We start from the raw sequence: 19238 nt of genomic DNA, 5'->3' as shown, positions 1-19238 counted from the left end.
ATGTTTCGGATTTCTTTGGATATATTCCCAGAAGTAGAATTGCTGAGTTATAAGGCAGTTCCTTTTTAAATTTTTTTGAGGTAATTCCATACTGCTTCCCACAGTGGCTGCAGTATGCATTCCCACCAACAGTGTAAGGTTGCCTTTTCTCCATATCCTTACCAACAGTTGTTCATTGATTTATTGATAGTAGCCATTCTGACAGGGGTGAGGTGATATTTCATTGTGGTTTTAATTTACATTTATCTGTTGATTAGTGATGTTGAACATCTTTTCATATGTCCATTGGCCATCTGTATGTCCTCTTTGGAGAAGTGTCTATTCAGGTCTTTGTCCATTCCTTAATTGGATTGTTTGTTTTTTGGGTGTATTTTTCATAAGTTCCTTAAATATTTTAGATAGTAAGCCCTTACTAATTATGTTGGTGAATACGTTCTCCCACTCAGTAGGTTATTTTTTCATTTTATTGATGTTCCTTTGCTGTGCAATACCTTTTTATTTTGATGTAGTTGCGTTTATTTTTCCCCTTGCCTGAAGAAATATATCAAAAAAATATTGCTACAAGAAATGTCTAAGATTTTACTGCCTATGCTGTCTTCCAGGATTTTTATGGTTTCAAGTCTTTAATCCATTTTGAGTTTATTCTTGTGTATGGTGTAAGAAGGTGGTCTAGTTTTCCAATTTTCCCAACATCATTTATTGAATAGACTCTCTTTACAACATTATATATTCTTGCCTTCTTTGTCAAATATCAATTGACTATAAAGACCTGGGTTTACTTCTGGGCTCTCTGTTCTGTTCCATTGATCTGACTGTTCTTATGCCAGTATCAGGTGGTTTTCATTACAATGACATTGTGGTATAGGTTGATATCAAGTAGTGTGATATTTCCAACATTGCTCTTCTTTCTCAAGATTACTGAAGCTATTTGGGGTCTTTTGTGGTTCCATATAAATTTTTGAAATATTTGTTCTCAATCTGTGAAATATGCCATTGGTATTTTTATAGGAATTGCGTGGAATCTATAAATTGCTTTGTGTAGTATGGGCATTTTAATGATGTTAATTATTCCTATCCATGAGCATAGTATATATTTCCACTTATTTGTGAATTCCTCAATTTTTTTCTTCAGTATCCAATACTTTTTCAAGTATAGGTCTTTTATCTCCTTGGTTAAATTTATTCCTGGGTACCTTATTTCCTTTTGCTGCAATATTAAATGGGACTGTTTTCTTATTTTCCTTTTCTGATAGTAAGTTATTAGTGTATACAAATACCACCAAATTCTGAATATTAATTTTGTATCCTGCTACTTTGCTGAATTCATTTATCAGTTCTAGTAGTTTTTTGGTGGAGTCTTTAGGGTTTTCTATGTACAGTCTCATGTCATATGGGAATAATGACATTTTTGCTTCCTCTTTTCCAATTTGGATGCCTTTTATCTCTTCTTCTTTTCTAATTGCTGTGGCTAGAACTTCCAGTATTATGTTGAATAAGGTGGTGAAAGTGGACATCCCTGTCTTGTCCCTGATCTTAGCACAAATGCTTTTAGTTTTTGTCCATTGAGTATGATGTTGGCTGTGGGTTTGTCATATGTGGTCTTTATTATTCTGAGGTATGATCTCTCTGTTCCCACTTTGCTGTGAGTTTTTGTCATAAACGAGTGCAGGATATTATCAAATGTTTTTCTGCATATATGGATATGATTATGTGGCTTTTATTCTTCATTTTATCCTTCAGTCTATGTGATGTATCATATTTATTGATTTGCAAATACTATACCAACCTGCATCACTAGAATAAATCTCACTTGATCATGGTATATGATCTTTTTGATGTATTGCTGGATCCTGTTTGCTAATATTTTGTTGAGGATTTTAGCATCTATACTCATCAGGGATATTGGCCTGTAATTTTCTTTCTTTATGGTGTCTTAATCTGCCTTTGGAATTAGGATAATGCTGGCCTCATAAAAAAACTTGGAAGTTTTCCCTCATCTTGAATTCTACTTCTGGGAATATATCCCAAGAAACCAGAAACACCATTCACAAAGGATATATGCACCCCTAGTTCACAGCAGCACAATTTACAATAGCTAAAATTTGGAAACAACCTAAGTGCCCATGAGCAGATGACTAGATTACAAAACTGTGGTACATCTACACAATAGAATACTACGCTGCTGTAAAAAAGAAGGAACTCTTAGCATTTGCAATAGGACGGATGGACCTGGAGAGCATTATGCATTGTGAAATAAGCCAGTCAGAAAAAGATAAATATCACATGATCACTCATTTGTGGAATATAATGAACAACATAAACTGATGAATTAAATCGATCCAGAGACATAGAGGCATTGAACAGATCATCCACCCTCAGCTGGAAGGCAGATGGGGTGAGAGAGCAGGAGAAATCATCCAAATGACTTGTATGAATGCATATAAGCATAACCCAAGGACACAGACAGTAGGGAGGTGAGGGCATGTGCTGGAGTAGTGGGAAAGATTGGGGAGAGGTCAATGGGGGAAAATGGAGTCATATGTAATACTTTAAACAATAAAGAATTTTTTAAAAAAGGAACAGAATTTATAGAACACAAAAATGTAATTCCTGGAATTAAGAACAATTATATGATTAGCAGCATATTAGACACATTGAAGGGTGAATTATATAAATACAAAAAATATCTGAAGAAAATGTCCAGAATGAAGTATGATGTGATAAAATGATGAATAATACAGTAAGAAAAGGGGCAAAGAAATAGAGGGCACAGTAAATAAATCAAACATATGTTTAATAGGAGTCCTATAAGAAAAGGAAGAGAATATTACAGAAATAGTATTTCAAGATATACTAGTAATGTTTGAGAAGTTTTGAAAAGTAACAAAAGACATCAAGTAACAGATGTAGAAAGCAATATACATGCCAAGTATAGTGGGGTATAAGGAAAACCAAAACCAGGCCTATCATAGTAGATAACCAAAATATTCAAAGATGAGAGAGAAAAACAACACAGTATCTTCAAAGAAGCAAAAAATAAGACTGACATAATTTGAAACAGAAATAATGATAGTTTGAGGAAAGCGAAATTATATCTTCATAGTGCTGAAGTAAAATAACTGAATACTCAGAATTTTGTGTTCACAAAAATCTTGTCCAATTACTGGGTCGTACATATGAAAAGAACATAATATTGCATGTCAACTGTAACTGAAAAATAAAAAATAGTTAAAGTAAAAAAACAATAAATACTAAAAAACTTATCTTTTGAAAATGGAAGTTAAATAAGCATATTAATGCAAAGAAAAGCTAAGCAAATTTGTCACTGTCTAACTCTAAAGGTTCATCCTCTTTTTAAAAAATGTATCCTTATTGTTGAAAGTATTAAAAATGTCCCCCTTTTTTCCCCTTTGACTCCCTCCTCCCCACTTCCATCCCCTCCCCCGGCCTTCATTGGACTACTGCCTCAGGCCAAAATATAATCCAAAATGGAGAAACATAGATACAAAAAGAGTAAAGAATAATGACATTAGGAGAAACCAAGATGGCAGCATAGGTAAACACCTGAAATTGCTGCCTCCCACAACAACTTCAAAAATACAATGAAAAGACAAAATGGACATCATCCAGAACTACAGGAAGGCTGGCTGAGTGGAAATTCTACAACTAGAAGGAAAGAGAAAAGCACACTGAGACTCAGAGGAGCTGAGGAAGTAAAGTGCAGAAGTATGGAGGCTCGAGCGCACGCCAAAAGGGGCCGGCACCTGAGAACGCAGCTGTCTTTTTGAATTGGGAGGGAGTCACAAGCTCCCGACTGCTCTGAACTCCAGTTCCGGGAAGTCTCTGGGGACCCAGGACTCAAACAGGGAGAAACTGGACTGTCTGGCAGCAGGCAGGCAGCAGGCAGAACTCAGAACTTGAGGGCGGCTTTCCCTCAGAGGTGCTTGCAGCAATTACTGGGACACTGAAACGTGGGGCCCCTTAGGGCAGGGCTGAGGATCAGCCATAGCTGCTTGCTCTGCCCTGTTGATTCCTTGAGACTCCGCCTCATCCAGGCTGCGGCAGAGGCTTTTGCATATGAATTCCCTGGCCCTTTGCAATCTGAAAATTACTTAACAAACTGCAGCTGAGCCAGACAGACCCAGAACTTCCAAGAGAAGGCCCATGGCCCCACAGCAGCTTGCATTGCTTCACAGCTGGGTCTCATCTGGGCACCTCCAAACCCCCAAAAAGGAAGGGGAATCTGCAGATCTCTTCGTAGCTCCTGCTGGGTAGCCTTAGGCAGAGGCTAAATTAGCACCTCCTTAAATCCAAGAGCCAGTGTACCCAGTGGTCAGAGTGGGACCATCCAGATTACAACTCCTCAGATCCATAAGGGACACACTCAGGGGGCAGACTCAGTGAGCACCAAAGCCCCACTGAAGCAAGTCTTACCCCATAAGGGTGTCTCCAGCACAGAAATTCTCCCACCGTAGACACAGCTGATTCTCACAGCCAATTGGCCTGGAGGTCAATTCCTCCCAGTGTTACCTACAACAGTCATGGCTTAACTACAACAAGACTACAACAAGACTGTGCACAAAGCCCACAAGGGGGTGCACCAAGAGTGTCCACCTCAGGTAATTGGGGAGGCTGAGACACTGGGCCCTATAGGACACCTAGCACACAAAGCCACTCTACCAACACAGGGAAGCATAAAAAATGTGGAGACAAAGAAACAGGTCGCAAATGACAGAAATGGAGGAAAGCAAATGCCTGGATATAGAGTTCAAAACCACGGTTATAAGGTTTTTCAAGAATTTTCTAGAAACCGCCGATAAATTTAGTGAGACCCTGGAGGATATGAAAAAAGACCATCTAGAAATTAAGCATACACTGACTGAAATAAAGAATAATATACAGAGATCCAACAGCAGACAAGAGGATCCCAAGAATCAAGTCAAAGATTTGAAATATGAAGAAACAAAAAAATACCCAACTGGAAAAGCAAAAAGAAAAAAGAATCCAAAAATATGAAGATAGTGTAAGGAGCCTCTGGGACAACTTCAAGCATACCAACATCCAAATTATAGGGGTGCCAGAAGAAGAGAGAGGGCAAGATATTGAAAACCTATTTGAAGAAATAATGACAGAAAATTTCCCCTACCTGGTGAAAGAAATAGGCTTACAAGTTCAGGAAGCGCAGAGAACCCCAAACAAAAGGAATCCAAAGAGGACCACACCAAGACACATCATCATTAAAATGCCAAGAGCAAAAGACAGAGAGAATCTTAAAAGCAGCAAGAGAAAAAAAGTCAGTTACCTACAAGGGAGTACCCATACGACTGTCAGCTGATTTCTCAACAGAAACTATGCAGGCCAGAAGAGAGTGGCAAGAAATATTCAAAGTGATGAAGAGCAAGAACCTACAACCAAGATTACTTTATCCAGCAAAGCTATCATTCAGAACTGAAGGTCAGATAAAGAGCTTCACAGATAAGAAAAAGCTAAAGGAGTTCATTACCACCAAACCAGCATTATATGAAATGCTGAAAGGTATTCTTTAAGAAGAGGAAGAAGAAAAAGGTAAAGATAAAAATTATGAACAGCAAATACATATCTAGCAACAAGTGAATCTAAAAATCAAGTGAATAAAAAAATCTGATGAACAGAGTAAACTGGTGAATATAATAGAACCAGGGGCATGGAAAGGGAGTGGACTGACAATTATTGGGGAGAAAGGGGTGTGGGGGTGCAGGAAGAGACTGGACAAAAATAGTATACCTATGGATGAGGACAGTGGGAGGGGTAAGGGCAGAGGGTGGGGTGGGAAATATGGAGGAAAATCTAAATGAGTATTTACTGTATAATATAGTGATAATTTCTTTGGAGAATATCCTATATAATAAAAGCCTAATATGTTAAGTGTCCGACCGTTTGTTCGAATGTTTGACCAGTTGCTATGATGCACAGTGACCACCAGGGATCAGACTCTTCTACCAGTAGGTTAGCTTGCAGCTGGGGTCTGGCTGCTTGGGACTGGGCGAGATGGGCCAGACATGCCCTGGAGCCCTCCTGCAGTCCCTCTCCGGCCCTAATTATGCATTGGTGGGATCCCTCAGCCTGGCCTGCACCCTTCTGTGATCTCGGATCCCTTGGAGGATGTTGGAGAGCCGGTTTCAGCCCAATCCCCACAAGCCAGGTCGAGGGACCCCACTGGTGCACGAATCTGTGCACCAGGCCTCTAGTCCTATATAATAAAAGGCTAATATGCAAATAGACCGAATGGTGGAACATCTGAACAAACGGCCGCTATGACATGTGCTGACCACCAGGGGGCGTGTTGGCAGGAGGCGGCAGACTATGGAACATGGTGGGTGTTGGCTGTGGTGGAATGGTGGAGTAGGTGAGCGGGGGTGCTAGAACAAGGTGAGGCGCCGATCGCTGTCATCAGGGTGAGCCTCTGGTGGTTACTAAAAATTCTTTGCTCCTGCCTGCTGTAGTCCCACCCGGCACTCTCACCTGCTACTGGCACCAGAGCCACCACTCACACCACTGATGGCACTGGCCCTGATCACTTGGCGCTGTCAGTGGGTGCAAGCAGTGGCTGCCAGCCCCGATTGCCCCTCAGGGATTCTCCACCCCCTGTGCTCCTGAGGGGTGATGGGGGCTGGCAGCCACTTCTCGCACTCACTGCTGGTGGCGTCCTCGCTCACACCCATAGCCAGTGCCAGAGCCGCTGCTCGCACCCACTGCTGGTGCCCAGTGCTGGTCCCAATCACTTGGCATCATCAGTGTGTGCGAGCAGCAGCTGCTGGCCCTGACTGCCCCTGAGGGCTTCTCCACCTCCCCCTGCTCCTGAGGGAAGCAGCTGCTGCTCACACCCGCTGACGGCACTGGCCCTGCTCACACCTGCTGCTGGTGCTGGCCCCAATTGCTCTCTGCCCTTAGCAGGTGCGAGTGGTACCAGTACAGTCAGTACATGGGAGCAGTGGTGGTGGGAACGGGGCTGCCAGCAGACAGGGGACAGGGGCTACGATGGAAGGGGCCGGGTGAGGAGTGGAGGATGGGCCGTGACCCACCCCTGTGCCCACTGCAGCCTTGCGGCCCACAGCTCTTTTTTTTTTTTTTAATATATTTTATTGATATTTTACAGAGAGGAAGGGAGAGAGATAGAGAGTTAGAAACATCGATGAGAGAGAAACACCGATCAGCTGCCTCCTGCACATCTCCCACTGGGGATATGCCCGCAACCCAGGCACATGCCCCCGACCGGAATCGAACCTGGGACCCTTCAGTCCACAGGCCGACGCTCTATCCACTGAGCCAAACCGGCTTCAGCCCCACAGCTCTTTTCAAGGTGCACGCATTCGTGCACTGGGCCCCTAGTGTATATATAATGAAAATGCATGAAAATAAATCAGGAGGTGCATTAATGGAGTTAAGTGTTGGAAGTTACTTGTATTAACCAAGAAGATGTAAAAGACCTAATTCATATTAAACAGTGATAAGGCAAAAATATAAGTTGTAATCTGAAGGATGAATATGACAAAAACAACAAAAGAATGTTTAACTACCAAGCCAAATAAGGCAAAAATTTGATTAAAAATATATTATATTAAATGTTACAAAATAGAGGAAAATAAAACTAGAACAGAAAAATAAATATAAGTCAAACAGAATAATTTAAATGAAATTGTATATGGAATTACATTTACATGCAAATTGACTGAAGATTTCAAATGAGAAAGTAGAGATCATTAAGTCTAGATAAAAACATTTATTCAGTCATATGCTCGTTAAAAGGAACACATATAAATATAACGTTATAGAAAATTTAAAGAAAGATAGCAAAGGATATACCATTTAAACACTGACTGACTGATGGCATAACCATTCAAAAGAGAAAAAAATATATAGCTTAAGTAAAAACATTACTAGAGAAAAAGGGAGATTTCATTATGACTAAAGGTTCAATTCAACATGCAAATATTAATAAATTTTAAATTTGTATGTACCTTTTAACGTAGAACCAAAAAATACAAAGCAAAAACTGATAGAAGTAGAGAACATACACACAGCAAAATATGACAGAAGTAAAAAAAATGTACAAATCCACAGTGGGAAATTTTAACACACCTCACTGAATGACAGATAAAACATTCAGATAAAAAATGAGTTAAATGAATATTTAAATAACACATACAACAAAATTTAGTTAATTGACATAGAACACTGCACATGACAACCTATGCAACATTCTAGAACAGATCATATGCTGGACTATAAAGCAAGCCTAAAGAAGCTGCTATTGAGATAATACAATATAATAATAAAAGCATAATATGCTAATTAGATGGGATGACCTTCTGGACAAAGCTGGGGCTGTGAGGGAAGCCTGGGTCCTGGGTGCCAGAGGGAAGCTGGTGCCAGCAGCTGGGTGAAGGAAGGTCTACTCTTGCACGACTTCTGTGCATCGGGTCTCTAGTACAATATATGCTGACTAGTTGGTGTAAAAATTCAGTAATAATGCTGGGTTCCTTGCCCCTCCCCTACCTCTAGTATGCATCCAAAGAACGTTAATTTCCAATACTACCTTCCTCAGGTAACCCTCCCCACTCACCAAATCCTGGACCAGAGAGGTATACTAGTAGATGACTCAGACTTTCCCCCTCATCCAAGGAGAACATCTCAGCTGTCATAACCATAGCCACAAGAGGGGAGGTTTTCCCACAGGGGGTGGGAGGTTTTCCATGTGAAACCAGGATGGTGTGTCAGGGACCACTCTACCCATTTCTTCAAGAGAGTGGAAAATAGTCAGCCTGGGCCTCTCCAACTCTCCCCCATCTAAAGGCGGCTTGGCTGTGTATCCCGTGGGATGGGGTGGGGGAGGGGTCCTAGACTCCCTCCGTTCCTGTGAATACTCACACTGACCAATTCACCGCTGGTGTAGTCTGAAGGCAGTAACCTGTCACCACTGTCCTCACACGGTATTTATGAAGAGAATCTGTGGAGTCTGCAGCTGGAAGGTTGTGGCACGTATGAGGAGGGTCCCAAACTTTAATCGAGACGACACAAGATGGAGTCCTTACAGGAAATCCCTTCCCCCAAGGCCATAGAGAGGAGGGTCCTAGCAGCTAGGGGAGACTCAACTTCCTGTTCTCACTGCCCCCTGGGTTTGCTACTAGCTAGCCTAACACCTAGGCAACTGTTTCCAACCAAGCCAGCTCCACGTAGGCTTTAAGTAGATTTAATAGGACTGGTTCCCAGGTAGGTGTTTGCACGTAGAGTTCCCAGAGAACTCTGATAGTCAATTGTGACCAGTTTCTATGTGGGCTGTATTACACTGTACTCCTTCATGTATTCCTCATGAGGACACCTGTATCTGCAAATTAACACTCCTTGTCCTCCCTGAAGTTGCTGAGGTTTAGGAAGGTGTAGAAGCTTGTTTGGAGTAATAAAGATATTAAATGGTAATGCAGACACTGGTGCTGAGCTTTATAGAATGGACATTATTCCACCTTGCATTGCTTTAATAAACTCTCTGTGAAATATATAAGATTGACTTAAAGAAGGACCAAGTTCAAGATCTGTAAATAAGTCACATGGCAAAAAATAACTCCAGTTCACCTTAGAGAGGTCATACTAGGGGACGAACTGAAATTTATAAAGAAAATAGCAAACAGTTTGGTGGGACACTGGAATGAAAGTAGGAAAAAAAAACCCATACCTTTTCCTTTGGGTGGCTGGGCTGTGTGTGTGTGGGGGGGGGGGGGGGGGCGGGGGCGGGGCGGGAGGGTGCGGCGGGCGGGGGGTAGTGGAAAGGGATGGTGCACCTGGAGAAGCTCTCCCTAGTGGTCACAGCCAGAATTGTAGCTTTGAAAGTCTGACCTGAAGGCTTCCTAAGGGGAAGAGAGTGAGATAAGGGCCTGAGGTCCAATGAATTAGCCAGAACTTAACTTGTTTTTCAGCCACCCCTCCCCGCAGCAGCAGTGCCTTCCTGGGTTTCTATACCCTGAAAGAGGACATCCAACCTCCGAATTAGCTGAAGAAAAATAAGCATGCAAGAATGTGCATATTTGGAATGAGGGAAACATAAGACAAAACACACACACACACACACACACACACACACATATATACTGTCAAACTGTGTTTTTATAATTTTTTGTAAAACACTATAACATGAACAATTTTCTAAGTTAGTAAATATAGGAACTTTTGTCAACATGTTAGATATTTTCAAGTATCTCAACAAATTTGCCTAATTACAAAATATTAAACACTATTAAATATATATTTAGAAAATAAAATCATCCCATATCTTTCATCTATATGATCCTCTCAACATGACCCAAAGAAACCCACTTTAAATAAATTGGTGCAGATTTTCTAGATGTGTAAGGTTGGGGTTTATCTAAAGATATTTCCCAGTTTTATATACATATACATATACACACACATGTGTGTGCATGTATATATGAATATATATATTTAAATTTTTCAATCATATAAATGATTTTATGCAAATTGGATTTTTACTCATTGTGACATCTCTGAATATTTCTTTGGGCAATGTGGTTTGGCTTCTGTGCAGACATATATTGGAGAAACAGTTTGCTTTTTAATTAATTTTGATATCTTTGTCTTCCTTGCTTCTGGTTAGCAAAAGTTCTTTATGTACAGGCATATTAGCACAAAGTCTGCAATATTATTTGCAAATATGTTCTTCCTGCTTTCACACTTTAAGTTTTTCTTTTGGCAGTGCAAAATATATTTCTAAATTTTTATTGAATTTACAATTTAAAAATAGCACAGGTTACTCTTCAGGAGCAGAGTGGAGGCAGAATAACACAGAAGAAATAGAAGGGAAAGGGAAGAAATCAGGAAAGCTGTGAGAGTTCTAAGATAGAGCCCAGCCAGGACCCCATACCCCACTGACAGAGAAGCAGAGCATCCTTTCCTGAAGAAAAAAAAAAAAGAGTGCAGCTGCAGCACCTTTTATGCCTCCTACCCACCTGTGTCTTTCTGGGACTGCCTGAGGGAGAAAGCAGGTACTCACTAACTAGGTTACTAGAACCACATGTCCACCACGAAGGAGCTGTGGTCATGCTGAGTTTTGGGAAACACACAGAGGGAACTCACAATGTCACGTTTTGTTGTGTTTGTTTCAGCAGCTGAAAATGCCAAGTCTGTGGGGGAAGGACAGAAAAAGTCAGGTTTGCTGCATCCTGGGTCCTATGACTGACCCTTCATGCCCCCTTTCCCTGCCCAGTCTTCCCCATCCCACACGCACTGGGGTCCTGGAGGTTCTTCATATTCCTGGTATCCTTGAAGTACTCAAACAAGCTGCTTCTAGGAGGAAAAAAACAAAACAGGGTGTGGTGGTCTGGCCAGTGGGGGTGTTTGCATCAGCTGGCAAGTTTCTGCTGAAGAGACACCCCCTGCCCCCAGAATGAGAATCTGAGCTGTGATACTCATGGGCTGGGTCGTCCAGCATGAAAGGAATGCTCAGGGAGCAGCAGACTTCATCTTGATAAGCACAGAGAAGACAGTGCCAGTCTCCAGAGTCATAGATCAAGTAATATATGTGAGGGGGCAATTAATACAGTCTATCTCTATGGACAGAACCTCAAAAGGGACTTGAAAACTTTCAGAGGTACTTACTGCTGCATGAAATGCAGGTCTTGAGTCCTCAGAATACCAGATCCTTTACAGCTTTCCTGGAATCAAATACATTTGAGACCAAGTCGCTGATAAAGCCTCCCTTATAATACCCCCAATGATGTTAGATCCTTCTTTCTCATTTTGCAGAGCTTTATTAAGTGGTGTCCATCAATGTCAATGGTAATTAGTAGAACTAACTCCTGGCCATCCTGAAAAAGGGAAGAGGAAGTCAGCACTATAGACCAGGGAGGTGGTCTTGGATGATTAGGGGAAAGGATGGGCCCAGGAGTCGGTGAAGGTCAGAGGTCAAGAATGAAAGGATCCTGGAAATTTCATGGCAAGATTACAGTGGGCATCTGCATCATGAGATCCTGGAAATCTCTACTGTTATATTCAGTTTTTCCTGTGTGTATGTGTATGTGTGTTTGTGTGTAGAACATTTTTCCAGAGATCACGTTCATGTCGTTTTCAGTTCATATCCCCCCAAATGGATAATAGTCTGATACAAATATGTAATCTAGGCAGGACTCAAAGGGCTTGAGGGCAGGTGTGGAGGTCGTCAAGTTAGTAAGAGAAGATGATGAATGAAAGCACATGCCAGCCTTTGTGCCTTCATAACTCTGGGAAACCATCCTTGATGGTACTGTCTAAATCCAAAAATAGAAAGTACTCACGGTTCAGGGTTGTGAAGCCTCTCTGTAGCTCTCCTTTCTCGCTCTTTATCCTCCTCTTTAGGTAGTTTCCACCTAAACAGCTCTGACTCCCTCTCCAGTGCCACAACTAGCAGCATTTGCAGCCCAGGCTCCAAGTTTCTTGCCTCTCTCTTCCTTTCTCCAAATCCCCAGCGAACACTCTATAGAGAGAAGGAATGGGATGGGAGCCTCGGGCTCTGCTACCTCGCTGGGAGTCCACCATCCTTCCAGGACCAGGACACTCCCCAGAACACTGGGGCAGGGAGGTGAGATATGGAGGACTAAAGTGGCAGAGTGGAGAAGGGAGAGGGATAAAGACAGAAAGGAAGTGAAGATAGTGGGGACTGTGGAGACCTAGGAGTGTAGATACAAGGGAGAAAGAGAAAGCAAAGCAAAGGGAAGGGAAAGAAGCTCAGCTCTGGCAGTGGGGGTGGGGTCAGGGAAGAAGAGAGAAGAATGGGGACATGGCTCCCCTGCAGCAGCCCTTTCCTTCATCTGCCCCTGGCTGGCCCTGAGTCTCCAGTTAAGAATGGAAAACATGCACCTGTTGGCCTGAGTCCCATAGGAAGCCAGTTGAGCCTTTATCACACATGGGAGCTCAGTCTGAACTCAGCAGGGGAAACACACCAGCCACAGGATCAGGAGACGTTCCCAGAAGGAGTAAAGCATCAGGCCCCAGCAAAGCTTGGGGTGGGGTGTCTGTGGTGCCCTCTTATAATCACTGCCTTCTCACCTCATGGCCCCTGTCCATCTGTGCTTGTCTTAGCTGATTCCTTGCCTGAGGAATCCTATTCATGTCAGGCTACTCAGGGTTACTCTGAAGGGCCAGGCATTTGAAATGATGTATGGAAGGAGGGGCAGTGCCCCTGAGAGGACTGTCCTTCTGTCTCCACAAACCACTCTGCCCTCTGCCTTCCACTGCTGCCTCCAGAGGCTCTCTGCTCACTGGTGGAGGCTCACTTCTGGCCTCTTAACTCAGGGAAACCTATTTTTTTCTGAGGATGGCCCAGCTCGTGGCAGTAGGTCAGAGGAACAGATGTCATCATGACAGCCACCCTTTTGGTGTACGGGAAACAGGGCTCTTCTCATGGAAGGAGAAGGAAGCTCCATCTCAGCACCCAGTAGGAAGGCTTTCTTAGCATGAGGCACTGGCCCCTTTTCGGTGCAGGGCACCACATCTGACTCAAGGCTGGACCCTCCTGGTCTTGATGCTTCTGGAGCACACTCTTGGGAGGGCATGCTAGAAAAGCTAGGTGCAAAGGAGTGGGGAACTTACCTCAGACCAGGAGAACAGGTGAGCAGGTCAGAAGAAGGAAACTCCTCACTGGTAAGGGAAACAGAGAGAGGAGAGAGTGGGGTCTGTGGTTCTTTCAGAGGATAAGGGTTGTAGCTTCTTGCACACATGCGTTCTCAGAGGTAGTTCAGTCTCCCAGGGGGCAAGATTCTCAGGAAGAGTGACAGTGGTTATCACCAACCTTAGGTGGGCTGGTCTGGGAAGGTGTCGCACAAGGGGTTCCCTTCCAGCCACAGCTCCTTGTGGAAGAGCCACACTCAAGGGGCCAAAGAGCCGCATGTGGCTCATGAGCCACAGTTTGCCGACCACTGGTCTAGATGAATAGTGCTTCCTCTTGGCCCTTCTATGGAACATTATCCTCAGCTGGGTCTTCTCTTCTCCTATAAAATAGCCATTTCATCCTGGCCACCTCTATGAGACTTTGCATTTTCCCCCTCTCTTGTTTACCAGGGTACCTCAGGCATTTCCATGTAATTCAGCATAGATAATTGCTTTCTCCAGACTTCTAATGACTGCATTAACAGCAAATTTGCCCTATCTCTTGAGGTCCTTGCTGATATTAAATCCTATGTCCCCAGAAAGTGCTCCAAAGTAAATGAATTCTTGCTTATCCAGTCTTATATTCTGGCCACCTTGATCAAGTACCTGTAGAACGCAATCCTGGGAGTATTTCCCTAGCTCTTACTGGTACATGCTAGGCAATTCTTACATGCAGCAACTTCAATGTCAAATATCTTTTCTTCCTTATGAAGCTCAGAATACCCACAGTTAGTTCATGCTGTGACTTAACATTAATTAATGGTCTAGCAGCCTTGTGTAGAAGAAGCTTCAGAGGGTAGTACCTGTTACATTGTTGAGGTGATAGAAATATAGGGGAGTGTATTGTAACTAAACAGTCATGGGCTATCTGCAATTTCTGAGGTTCAAAGTAATCTGCAAAACCAAAATCCTCAAGGATGTGCTCACAGGTATTCATCCAGATGTTGCCCCCATATTTCCAAATCCCAGATTTTTCAACCAGAGTCCTGACATTAATATAACACCTGTCTTGCCTGAGTACTTAAATTAAGCATGTCAAACTCAAAGGGTAACATGGGCCAAATAAACAAGGTTTAAGTTTATGTGGGCTGCAAAAAAACAAAAGCTTCAATTTTCATAGAAATGTAGGTTTATTTCCATAGAGACATGCTGAATACAAAGGGCTGAAATAAATGAGTAATCGTTAACATAAAATAATAGAACATTTTAATAAAAATTAGTATTTTTTCTTGAACATTAATTTACCAGACACTGAATAATTGCACAAATTAATAAGCATAACAAAAAATAAACCTATTTTTCTTGTTCTCTGAAAGCGAAATATTTCCTATTGCACACACCAAACAAGTCAGTACAAGACTAATGACGTGGCAATCAGCTGCTAAAATATTTGCTGCTAGTATAGTGGAGAGAAATGGTGCTCCTGTGTATAAGGCGCTTAGGAAAATGAATGCAATCGATTATAGTAATCAGTCATTAGCGAACGTTGTAGTTTGTTATTAATAATTATGTGTAACAGGATATTGTAAAAATTAAGTCACAAAATTTTTATTAAAATGTTTCTTACATACCATTATATTGGCTGGCTGCAAAAATATTCATTGTGGGCTGCATGCGGCCCGCAGGCCATGAGTTTGACATGCTTGACTTAAATGTATCTGAAGCTCTGGATCTCTATCAATTCCAAAGTCTTATGCTCAGCTTTTTCTGCCCTTTCACTGAAAAATGTAAGAGCCTCTTTAAAAGCTACCAGCAATGTTTTCAGATTCTCATACTTGTTGAGGACCTTTAGTTCTCATTTTTCCTCTGCAGGGTATCAATAAATTTAGCCAGCTAGTAAGCAGCCAACTCCACTCTCCTAATAAGCATTATCCCTTTCCTAGCTTTTAAAATGCCTGTATTCCAGCAAGGGTGTTTTTATCATGGAGGCTTTTTTTCCCACTTCAAGACTGATGAAATCTCTAGCCATTTGGCCATATTATGGTAGGGACTCTCTGTGTCGCCATGCCACTCAGGATATTTTTTTATTTGCCTGTTGGGTGGTGAGCCAGAACCCAACCTCACTTTACCACCAGTTTTCTTGGACAATTTGTGTTAGCACTGTCCTCTGAGAAATAGCTGTCCCAATGGGATAGATGATTAAGAGATTAATTGGAGTAAACGCCATGAATGATAAAAGGGAGGGAATGGGAGAAGGTGGGGAGAGCCTTCAGATGACAATGCAGGTCTGATATTGGTGAGGAGGAGTAAAGGAAGGAGGATTTAACAGGAAGAGCCTTAGTTAGACTGTAGTGGCATCTTAGGGTTTAAGCCAGGCTGAAGGGGAGACCTAGAGCCAAAGACTCTGGTTAGAGAAGTCTCACACCTTACAGAAATGCGAGTACATTAGCACCAGTTATTGGCAGGGATCAGCCCATGGATGCATTGCCTCAGTATGAATGTGGGGGTAAATTCAGAGAGGCAGCAGCTGAGACCATCAGTCAGCAATGCTCACCACTAATTAGATCTGGGTGGTGCATTTTCATGATTGTTATATTACCTAATAACTTTTTAATAACTAAGGTAAAATTCCTGATATTTGGGTGTTTTACCAGTTCTGATTCCTTTAGTTTTTTTTAAAATTATTATTAATCAATCATGCATTATTTCTAGCTTGTAAAAGTATCTAATATATTTATGTGTGAATTTATATTTGAATTTCACCAAATCCTACAAAAAATCACAGATATTTCACCACAGATATGAGATACAAACTAAAAGTGTAATACAAAATGCAATATCAGAACTTTCAAAAGTTGGATTGTAAAATACACTGAGTGGCCAGATTATTATGACCACCTGACGTTTGTAGGCAAATTAGCTATAATTTTACGCTGAAGTTGCTAGAGGGCCAGACCATTATAAATAGGGAAGCAGGTTGTTTACCATGACAGTAGAAGTGATTTTTTTCTGAAGATATGGTTAAACAATGCGATTTAACAGCCTTTGAACGTGGGATATATATTATTATGAGTGGCCAGATTATTATGACCACCTGATGTTTGTAGGCAGATTAGCCGTACACTGCATCATATGGAATATGGAAGCCAAAGGCCTGTTCGAACACCTTTGCTGTCTGCAGTTACCAAGATAAAACGTCTCCAATTCACACAGGAACACAAGAATTGGACATTCGAGCATTGGAGAAAAAGTCATGTGGTCCCATGAATCACGTTTCCAGTTGCATCATGCAGATGGCAGAGTGAGAATTGGGCAGAAACAGCATGAAAGCATTCGCCCCACATGCATGAGCACAGCCGTTCAAGCTGGTGGGGGCAGTGTTATGGTTTGGGGCATGTTTTCCTGGCATGATTAGGGCCCTTTAATTCGTGTGGAACAACGTCCGAATAGCACAACATACCTAAGTATCGTTGCTGATCAGGTTCATCTTATCATGTTGATGGCATATCCCAATGGGGATGGCTTCTTCCAACAAGACAGTGCGCCATACCACGGTGCTCATATTGTGCAGGAGTGCTTTCAAGAACATGAGGGAGACTTTACCTTGCTTAGGTGACCCCCAAAATCACCAGATCTCAATCCAATTGAGCATTTGTGGGACGAAGTTAAAAGAGCCATCAGGCAGCTGGTTCCACAACCATCAAATCTCACAGAACTGGACAGTGCTATTCATCAGGCATGGTGTCAGATTCTTCGCATCACCTTTCAACATCTTGTGGAGTCAATGCCAAGAAGAATCGCCACAGTATTGAAGGTAAAAGGTGGTCCCAATGAAGTAGTGATGGGGTGGTCATAATAAACTGGCCACTCACCTTCCAATATATCCCACGTTCAGCTGTAAAAAGGAAGGAACTCCTACCATTTCCAACAGCATGGATGGAACTGGAGAGAATTATGCTAAGTGAAATAAGTTAGTCAGAGAAAGATAAATATCACATGCTGTCACTCATTTGTGGATTATAATGAACAACATAAACTGATGAACAAAAACAGATGTAGAGACAGAGAAGCATCGATCAGATGCTCAAAACTCAGAGGGAAGGCAGGGGAGGGTGGGGGTGAGGGGGAAAGATCAACCAAAGGACTTGTATGCATGCATATAAGCATAAGCGATGGATGTGGACAACAGGGGGTGAGGGTGAGGGCAGGATTGGGGGATGAGGGGACATTGGGGGGATAAGGACACATTTGTAATATCTTATTCAATACAGGGAAAAATATTTAAAATAATAAAAAAAATGAAAATGCCAAAAAAATACCTAGGAATAAATTAAACCAAGGATGTAAAAGAAATTTACTCAGAAAACTATAAGACAATGAAGAAAGAAATTGAAGAAGATACAAATAAGCAGAAGCATATACCATGTTCATGGATAAGAAGAATTAACATTGCCCAGCTGGTGTGGCTTGGTGGTTCAGCATGGACCTATGAACCAGAAGGTCACAGTTCAATTCCAGGTCAGGGCACATGCCCAGTTGTACTAGTAAGCTCAATCCCCAATAGGGGGCATTCCAGAAGCAGCTGACCAATGATTCTCTCTTGTCATTAGTGTTTTTATCTCTCTCCCTCTCCCTTCCTCTCTGAAATCAATAAAAAATATATAAAAAAGAATTAACATTATTAAAATGTCAATACCATCCAAAGCAATCTATAGATTCAATACAATTCTTATCAAGATACCAATGGCATATTTCACAGAACTAGAACAAATATTCCAAAAATTTATATGGAACCATAAAAGACCCTTAAGATTCACAGCAATTCTGAGAAAGAAGAACAAACTGGGAGGAATCATGCTACCTGATATCAAACTACTTGTATACTACATGGCCATAGTAATCAAAACATGATGATACTGGCATAAATACAGACATATAGATCAATGGAACAGAATACAGAGCCCAGAAATAAACCTACACCTTTATAGTCAGTTCATATTTGACAAAGGAGGCAAAACATACAATGGAGTAAAGATAGTCTATTCAATAAAAGGTGTTGGGAAAATTGGTCAGGTATGTACAAAAATATGAAACTAGACCACCAACACCATACACAAGAATAAACTCAAGATGAATTAAAGTCTTAAATGATAGACTCAAAACCATAGAAATCCTAGAAGAAAACATAGGCAGTAAAATCTTGGACATTTCTCATAGCAATAATTTTTTTCTGATATACCTCCTTGGGTAAGGGAAACAAAAGAAATAAACAAACAGGACTACATCAAACTTTTTGCACAGCAAAGGAAACCACCAAAAAAAATGAAAAGACAACCCATTGAATGGGAAAAACATATTCTCTGATACATTTGATATGGAGTTAATATCAAAATTTTATAAATAACTTATAAAATGCAACACCAAAACCCCCCAAACAATCCAGTTAAAAGTGGGCTAAAGATCTGAATAGACATTTTTCCAAAGAGGACATTCAGATGGCCAATAGATATATGAAAAGATCCTCAATGTCATTAATCATCAGAAAAATGCAAATTAAAACCACAAGGAGATATTACCTCAAACCTATTAGAATGGCTATCATCAATAAATCAACAAAGAGTAAGTGT

At 41.6% G+C, this 19238-nt stretch overlaps 1 protein-coding gene across 1 annotated transcript in view; it reads right to left on the bottom strand.

Annotated features, from left to right (window-relative positions):
* The window catches only part of LOC308536219 (nuclear RNA export factor 2-like), a 46752-nt gene that overhangs the window by 19692 nt on the left and 7822 nt on the right, over positions 1-19238 (bottom strand). The window contains exons 2-6 of the mRNA XM_081115317.1: positions 13615-13662; positions 12321-12499; positions 11647-11855; positions 11276-11334; positions 11125-11171 (exon numbers count right to left, since the gene is read on the bottom strand). The gene's annotated coding sequence lies outside the window, so the exon portion shown is untranslated. The remainder of the gene's footprint in view (positions 1-11124; positions 11172-11275; positions 11335-11646; positions 11856-12320; positions 12500-13614; positions 13663-19238) is intronic.

Source organism: Myotis nattereri, assembly GCF_964212035.1.
Source record: "Myotis nattereri genome assembly, chromosome: X".
Classification (NCBI taxonomy): Eukaryota; Metazoa; Chordata; class Mammalia; order Chiroptera; family Vespertilionidae; genus Myotis; species Myotis nattereri.
Note: the sequence above shows the minus strand (reverse complement) of the source record. Positions and strands in the feature narration are given on the sequence as shown.